Below are 8904 nucleotides of genomic sequence, written 5' to 3'. Positions count from 1 at the left end.
TTTGTTCAAGGTTAGTGCTCTACCACTTGCATGCCCACTTCCAGCTTTCTGGTGACTAATAGTAAATAAGAGTCTCAAAAACTTTCTTGCTCAGGCTGATTTTGAATAGCCATCATCAGATCTCAGCCTCCTGAGTAGCTCAGATTACAGGATGGCCTACTAAAACCAAGTGCAGCTCCATTTCTTTTTTTTTTTTTGTAAGATTGGGGTGGGGGATGTGACACCATTGTTCAGTTCATTGCATGGTGTTACACAGGTCTAAGTTAAAAGTGGACCAGAAGTTTTTTGTTTATTTTTTTATTGTAATTAATAAAAGGGTTACATGATATTTGCCAGATAGAAGGTGCATTAATTCACATACATTGATACCCTTTCACATGTCTTGGTACCCTTTACACCCCTTTCCTCCTCCCCCCCATCTTGGTTTTCCCCCCTTCCCTATCAAATTTCAAATAACCAAATACAAATAAATCCAATATATCAGATAACAAAGTGAGATACTGTAACAATATGAGATAACCAAGGGACAGCAAAAGAGATGAGAGACAACATAGTACATTAAGGACAACAATCATTCATTATATGGCTTTTGTTTTTATATCCTAGAGGTCCTTTCCATTAGCTTCATACTGTATGGCCTTATGTATCTAGGTTTTGCTCTATTGCAGATCTCTGCTAGTAGAGCCCAAGGTTTCTACTGATTATGACAAATGAGGGAAACCATTGAGCCTAATTTCCTTTGAGTCTGGCTTACTTCACTTAATATGATTTTTTCTAAGACTTTCCATTTCCTAACAAATGGGGCGCTATTGTTTTTAAGTGACAATGGATAGAAGGACAATTCTACTCATTGCAAGTTAATCCTCTCATTGAGCTGCTCCCCCACCCCCACCCCAAGATGCACATAAACAGAGAGGATGGTGGTGTTAGCATGGCCATATAATGGTGTTTTAAAAACCAAACCAGGCCCAAACCCCAGGAATTCCTAGGAAGTTCTAGCCCCTTCTTATGACAAATACAGTGACACAGTGAAGGGTAGAGTAAGTAAATTGATTACAAGGCAGACATCTTCAGAATAAGATGGAATTCTGGCCACATCCTTCAACCATGTCCTTAGGCCTAGGGTGTGTCTAGGGATGTGAGAATGTGCTACATAGAAACATCTAGGGCGGCCTGAGACGCTCATGTTCCTTGAGCCAGGAGCTACTCGGTAGGTGATGGAGGCACTGAGTGGTGTCCTGTGAATCTGTGCATGTCCTTCCTGAGATTTGATTGTGCTGTGGTCTGTAAATCAGCCAGGGATGGGTCAGGTGAGGCCAGAGCAGCTGGCATGTGACTCCATTGTGATGTTACCCATCTCTCCTGGCTGGGGGTGGGAGACTTCAGGCTGACCACGCCCCTTCATTTGCATACATCCGATCGACCTATGGCCTGGGAGCATTCGGGCCACGCCCACAAACAAGCCTAGTTGCCTAATGTCCCTTGGATTCCATGATTCCAGCTCTCACTTTGCCAGGAGTTGACCAGGTGGACACAGCTCCGGCCCTTGTGGGAGCATGAAGACCGGCCGAAACTGCGGGAGCCCCACGACCACCCCAGGGCAGTGTGAGGCCCCCGAGGAGCCTCCCAAAGGCCCCAAAGATCCTGAGCAGACTGTGCCAGGGTTCCCCGAGCAGAATGAGGTGGGTACCTCCCTAGCACACGTGCTGCAGGCCACCACCCGCGTCCACGCACATCTGCAGGATCTCTCCAGCCAAGTGCACACAGCGAGGCTCCGAGCCGGTCAGCTGGGGGACGCCCTGCGCCATCTCCACAGAGGGAGCGAGGCCTTGCAGATGAGAGTCCAAAGGATGCAGGACAGCCTGTCTGCTCAGGGCCAGAGCCAGGAGGAGGAGGAGAAGGGGAAGGAGGAGGAACAGGAGGAGGAGGAGGAGAAGGGGAAGGTAGAGGAGGACGAGGAGGAGGAGGAGGACAACGACAACGACGAGAATGAGGACGAGGCCAAGGAAGGGGAGCAGGAGCAGGAGCAGGAGCATCAGGAGCAGGAGGAGGAGGAGGAGGAGGAGAAGGATGAGACCATGGAGGAGGAGTAGGAAGAGCAGGATCTCAGGCGCCTCAGGTGGCCCTGGGCCTGCAGCGCCCAAGGAGCTGGCAGCCACCCAGACCCCTGCTGCCCCGCCCAGCCCCGATGGCACGTGCCCCTTGCTCATCCCCATCCCGGAGCAGCACCGCAGTGAGCAGCGGGAGCCTTGCCTCGCTGGCCACCCACAGCCCCTTCCCGGGCCTCGCCGGGCCTGGAGCCTCGGGAGCCTCACTGGCCACATCCTGCAGCTTCCCTGGCTCCTGAAGGCCGTGGCCCACGCAGTCATGGATGACAAGTTTGCCTCCCCTGCCCAGCTGATGATGAGCTGGTGGAGGTCGTGGTGCTTCCCTGAGTTCTGAGAGCCACCGGGAGAGGACAGGGCTCGGCCCCACACCACCCCTGTCACCCCAGTTCCCGACACCCCAAATCCTTACGCTGGGTCTCCAGCAAGGCCAGACAGCGTGGCACAAGCAGTGCCCTGGGTTCCCGCCTGGCACAGGCACATGGGCAGGTCCACTGCACCCGCCCTCTCAGGCTTCCTCATGGAAGAGCGAACTGCAGCTCACAAGGCCCAGACCCTGGGCAACTGGACCAACTCTAGGGCCATCAGCAAAGCCTTCGTGGGACTGACTGTATGTTATGTTCAGAGCCCACAGGGAGTCTGATGGGAGGAGTGGAATCAAACCTGAACCAAGAAAAGAGAATTGCTGCTGAGTCACTGAGAAGGGCTGGTGGTAAGGACTGCAACAAAGACAAGTTTTCTCACCATAGAACTTGGGGAGTGTTCATGAGTTAATATAGTTTTACATTTTATGATTGCATACATTTTTTACTATATTTTTATCTAATTTTTCACACTGCATTCACTTTTTTTGTTTCAAATGTCACAATAGGCAAACTGACAGGTGAAAGCTGAGTAAATGTAAGAAAAGAAAAACATCATCTAAGCTGAATATTTTGCAAAAATGAGAATCGAGATATATTGTAATTCAAAACTGCGTATCAAATGTAGCACTTACTGTAATAGAAATCCACATATAGTATATAAGATGTACACTTTTGCATTGAAACATGTTGTCATATATAGTACATAATTTTGTAGAATAAAATATAATATTCCAATTCATTCTTCATGGTTCTTTTTTGCTTCCAAAAAGAAGCCATTAGAAAGTCTGAAATTCTTTGACTTGTGGAGGTGACCTGCACTGTGTGTGTGTGCAGGGCCGGTCCATCCTGCCAGCTCAGGACACAACACTGCTGACAGGAAAGGAAGGAGAGGGCCAGCCTCCCCCACAAGGTCATTCTCACCACCAGGCCTCACTCTGCAGCCTCTTCCTGTGGAACATGGCTAGAGCGGCCTCTGAGAGCCTTGAATCTGCAGGTGGGAAAGGAATCTCAGGGCCCCCAGTCCCTTGGCTCCCTGAGTAGCAGGGCTCTCATCCCAAAGCACTCTCTGCAACAAGTTTCTCTTTTTAGACCTCTAATCCTCAGCTCCTGCTGGGAGCTGCAAGCAGATGTACATACCAGAGAAATCAGGCCCAACAGTCAGGTGGACAAAAGCAAGAATGAGCTGAGAGGACCAAGTCAGGGTACTGCAGAAGGGAAGGGTGACCAGTGATCATTCTATACCAGGATCTCCTGTACCAGGATGGTCTCCAGTACCAGGTGATCTCTTGTACCAGGGCCAGCAGATTACACCTAACAGAAGTGAGCTAGAAAACTGTGGAATCGTGACAAAATGAATGCACTGAGCTCGAGAGAAAAGGATAGCAAGATTATTAAAAGCACAAGTAGAGTACAAGCCCAACCCCAGTGACCCAGGCCTGTCATCTTACCTACAGAGGAGGCTTAGGTCTCAGGGTGTGCAGTTTGAAACACGCCTGGGTAAAAAAAAAGGCTGCAAGAGAATTATTTCCAGTCAATCTCCAAAAAAACAAAAAGTGGAAGTTCAGCTGTGGCTAAAGTCTTTGAGTGCCAGCCTTTAGCACAAAAGCTCAAGAACAGGCTGGGAATCTGTCTTTGGCTTAGTGGTAGAGTGCTTGCTTGGCATGCAGGAAGCCCTGGGTTTGATTCCTTAGTACCACGTACACATGAAAAAAGCTAGTAGTAGTACTACTGCTCAAGTTCAAGAGCAGTGCTCAGGCCCTGAATTCAAGCCCCAGGACTGCCCCCCTCCAGAAAAATGCTTAGGGACAGTGCCCTCGATGAACATATGGACACACACACACACACAGACACATACTCTTCAAGAGTAGAGACTCTGTAGAGAAGGGTCTTGGAGTTGAGAGCCACGTGAAATACCCCAGTGACGTGGTCTTTGTGCTTACTGCTTCTCACTCTCCCCAGGCCATAACTTGCTGGTCTCTGGCCCTGGACGAATGTGGATGTATATGGAATTGGGTATGCTTGATTGTATACCAGGCATTCACTACCAACCCAGGAGATTAAAGAAAAGGCAGTTAGTAGAAAGCCAGGGCATTATAGGAAAAAAGCATTTGAGTAGGAACTTAAAAAAATTAAAAACTAGAATAGGACTTTTGCTGGGCAGGCCTAAGTTCTAAGGACTGAGGATCAAAACTAACCCAACTACACAAATGTGCTGAGATTCTTATCTCCTATTCAGTAGCACAAAGCCAGAAGTAGAGGTGTGGTTCAAATGGGAGCGTACCCGTCTTGAGTGGAGAAGAGAGAGCATAAGGACCTCAATTTAAGTCATGGTACCCACAGAAAAAAAATTACCCCTACCCTACAACCACTCAGTGCATACAAATTACTATGGTCATAGTGGTGAAAATATTCCTAACAAGAAATTTATAAGCTGGGCGTGGTGGTTCATGCCTATAATCCTAGCTACTCAGGAGGCTGAGATCTGAGGATGAAGGTTCAAAGCCAGCCCAGGTACAAAAGTACCTGAGACGCTTATCTTCAATTAACCTCTAGAAAATGGGAAGTGGGGCTTGGCTCAAGGGTAGGGTAGCAGCCTTGAGCTGAAGAGCTCAAGGACAACACCCAGGCCCAGGGGTAGGGTGGTAGCCTGAAGTGTGGCCTAGTGGTAGGGTGGAGGAGGAGGAGGAGGAGGAGGAGGAGGAGATATGAACATTTCCACACACTAAAAGGAAAGGAAGGAGAAAAGAGATGAATATTTTAATGTATTCCCAGTCCTTGATAATTTTTCCAACCATTAACTCTATTTGACAATGGACCAGGAAAGCAGGACTAAACAGAGCGGGGACAAAACTTAAGCCTGCACCTCACCCCCTCCCTGTCCCCCCTGCCACACACACACACACAGTCTCATGGATTTTCATACCCAGGCTGGCTTTGAACTGCAATCCTCAGATCTCTGCATCCTGAGTAGCTAGGATTACAGCTATGAGCCACTAGTGCCTATACAACTGTTCTTTATTAATTAGTTTTGGGGGGAACATGCTGGAAAGGATACCCAAGAATCGGGTCACCATTCTTCTGCCTTTAATTCTGCTGTGGACTCAAATAATATGATCCCCGTGCAGCCTTCGGATGATCTAATGTCTCAGCTTTTGTGAAATAACCTTGGGTACACTGGGGTACAGATCCAGCTGTCTGAACTCACCTCACTTGTGTGAGTCATAGGGACTCGAGGCCCTGGTCAGGCTATGTAGATGGAACTTGATTGATCACTTCATGTCAGGTGAGCAGGGTTAGTGGAGAAATCTAGGCTCTCAGAAGTGGTACTATGGTAGAGCGCTGGCCTTGCACTGAAGAGCTCAGGAACTATTCTGAGGCCAAGTTCAAGCCCCACAACCAACCAAATACAAAGTAAATAATTTTTTTTTAAAAAGAAGATAAATCTGGGCTTTGATCAATCAGCTTCCTGTAGGTAGAGCTCTCGGCCCCCTCTCCATATTCCCTTTACTGCTCTAACATGTCCCACATAGACATGAGCCATCATGTCTGCCCTATATTCTTTATTAGTGAAGCCATTTCAGCTCAATATCACTTGTATGTATCACTAAGTGCATGTATAATCTGCAAGCTCTATGACTTGGAGCTACAGGGGGTTCTAGAACAATATACTACCTTTACTAATCATCTGTAAAACCAGGGAAATTAGACATCTTCATGGAGGGCTCACACATGTAACTCTAGCTATTCAGGAGACTGAGAGTAGAAGATCACTGTTCTAGACTTCTCTGGGCAGAAAAGTCCTTGAGCTTCTTATCACCAATTAGCAAAAAGCCAGAAGTGGAGGTGTGGCCCAAAAGGGAAAACTAGAGTGAAAAAGCTAAGCAAGAATGGGAAACTCTGAGTTCAAGCTCCGGTACGTGGGCATGCAAGTGCATGCGCATTCACATGCATGTGGGGGTGCTCACACAATAACTAAATAAATCTCAACTTAATTGAGATTCCTTCTACTAGGACAGACTGATTGGTTGTATAGGGGTTTTATATACTAAAATACTTTTTAAATATTTAAGAATTTTTGTACTCTAAAATACTTCAAAATATTTAAGAATTTCTGAGTGACCACACAAAGTTACATAGGTGTGAAAACCCATATGCTGTTTTGGAAATGAACTCTATCTTAAACTTTAGCAACCAAAGACCATTTTTCAACAGTTCACATTTGGTATTTCCATGAAACTAACGAGATTATTAAACCAACTATAGGTTTCAAAGTGGTTGACTTGTAAGTGATGATTTTCTATTTTCAGACAACTTGATGCTTCAATATATTTAGACTTTTAAAACTATGTCAATAAATGCATAAAAGAAAAGCATCATAACTTGCTTTAATACAAAGGTGTTTTAATTTTAAAAAAAGTCAAAGTCTACATTAAATCAGGGAACCAAGAAATCTAAACTGTACAAGCTTTCTGTATACTCAGAAAACCCAAACACAAAGTTTACGAATAAAACTCTTAATTTCAATTAGCGTCTAACTTAAAGAAAATGTCATAATACCCAGTTGATTAAATAGTTTTGTCATTTCAATTAAATGATTCAAAATGATTCACCTGAAACATAGAAAACAGGCAACAGACAAAAGACTCTCAAGGGTACTCAAATGAAATTCCTAGTTTCCAAAGGGCAGACACAGTCTTTAATTGCTTTTAGATAGGCACTTAGAAATGCTTCAGTGAGGTGAATTCCCACTAGATTGTGAATCACTCACTCAACACCAGGGTAAAATGAGATGCTACACAAGCAAACTGTCCCAAATGACCTATCTATTGCTGAGAATTATAACTATTTTCATGTTCTCTCTGAAAAGATGTTCTTATTATGCAATAAGAAGGATTTTGGTTAATTCATCTCCATTATATTAATCTCAATCTTCCTTTCAGTCAATCTGAATTCACAATATATTCCAAACTAGAATTAGCATGCTTCAACAAAAGAATATTGCAGTTTCTTCACATTATACTCCTTTTTAAATATGCTCCTTTTTAAAAAGAGTAATTTTTTAAATAAAACAGGAACTAATCATGGTTGCGGCAAAGTGGTTATCTTCTCTATTCTGCATTTTTTTACACTTCAGAGGTAATGTCTCCATAGTAATGGTCTTCTGCTGATTAAAATCCCTTTAAAAATGACATGAGCTGAAGCTGGAAAATCTCATAAACCCTTGAGGATGTTACGGGGTTTTAGGGGGCATCTTGTTTTAAAATAAAGACAGCTATCATTAGAAAGATCAGTTGGTTGAGTTCAAATTTTCTAAGTACCAGGCCGCATGACCCAAACTAGAAAAGCAGAGATGGACTCTAACACATAAGGGCTCACCAAATCCTTGAACATACAAAGACAAGAGGATGGGAGGACACTAGAATGGCCTCACTGGTACTTGGTGGAGTTACTAGCAGCACATTTATAAAAGCTTTTGTAGATATGCATAATACTTGTATATAATTCTTTGCTCTTAGGAAAGACATTCCTACACAAAAATCGTCACTTAAGGTTTGGAACTGAGGATCTGTAATCCTATCAATTAACAGAATAAACATTAAGTCATTATATTATTTCTCAACTGTAGCGCCAAAACCTTGAAAGGTCAATTTACAATTAAAATATTGAGTAACTAAAGACTGCTTGATTCTTGGGTAAATAAGATAATTTGATGTGACATTATCAATCCAGTCGCTCTAATGACAACCCTCTGACCTGTTCTCCTTCTTTGCTTCCATGGTATCAGCACAATAATGGAACTGAACCCAAACAGGGTTAACAAAATCTTTCCTATTTGAATATAGTATTTCTATATGAGCTCCACTCTGTTCAGATTCTTTGGTAATTTTGGAGCATAAATAAAGACATTCACACAGTACTACAAGTTTATCAAAGGAAAAAAATCTCATCAGAAGTCCTAAAAGGTTATCAGCTATGATATGTAGTAACTTTCTAGAAAACCAAAGTAAGTTAGCTCTTAGTTTTCTGCAAGACTTTTTTCACATGATCAGAAATTTAACATTAAAAAATATAAATAAAAATAGGTTCTACAAATAGCCTTCATGATCATTTCTGAAATTCAATTTATTGTCATGTCTTCTTGTCAAGAGTCTGACCAAGTTACTTTCACTAAAATTTACAGAGGAGTCTCTCCTGTAAAACAGCAGGTTTTTCCTAAGGCTGTCCAGAACTCCCCTTTAATTTTTGCCTTGGCTTTTCCCACCTGTAATTCAAGAATTCTCCAGCAATTAAAGCTGGTACCATATGATGGAAACACATACAGTGAAGAGACTTTGAACATGCTTTTCCAGGTCCAGCTGGATAAAGTTTACAGATCTGTGAGGCACAGAAAGAATGTCACAAACCAAAAGTCCAAGTTCTAGTAGATCCAAAGC

Source organism: Megascapheus bottae, chromosome 2 (assembly GCF_031878675.1).
Source record: "Megascapheus bottae isolate mThoBot1 chromosome 2, mThoBot2.hap1, whole genome shotgun sequence".
NCBI lineage: Eukaryota > Metazoa > Chordata > Mammalia > Rodentia > Geomyidae > Megascapheus > Megascapheus bottae.
Note: the sequence above shows the minus strand (reverse complement) of the source record.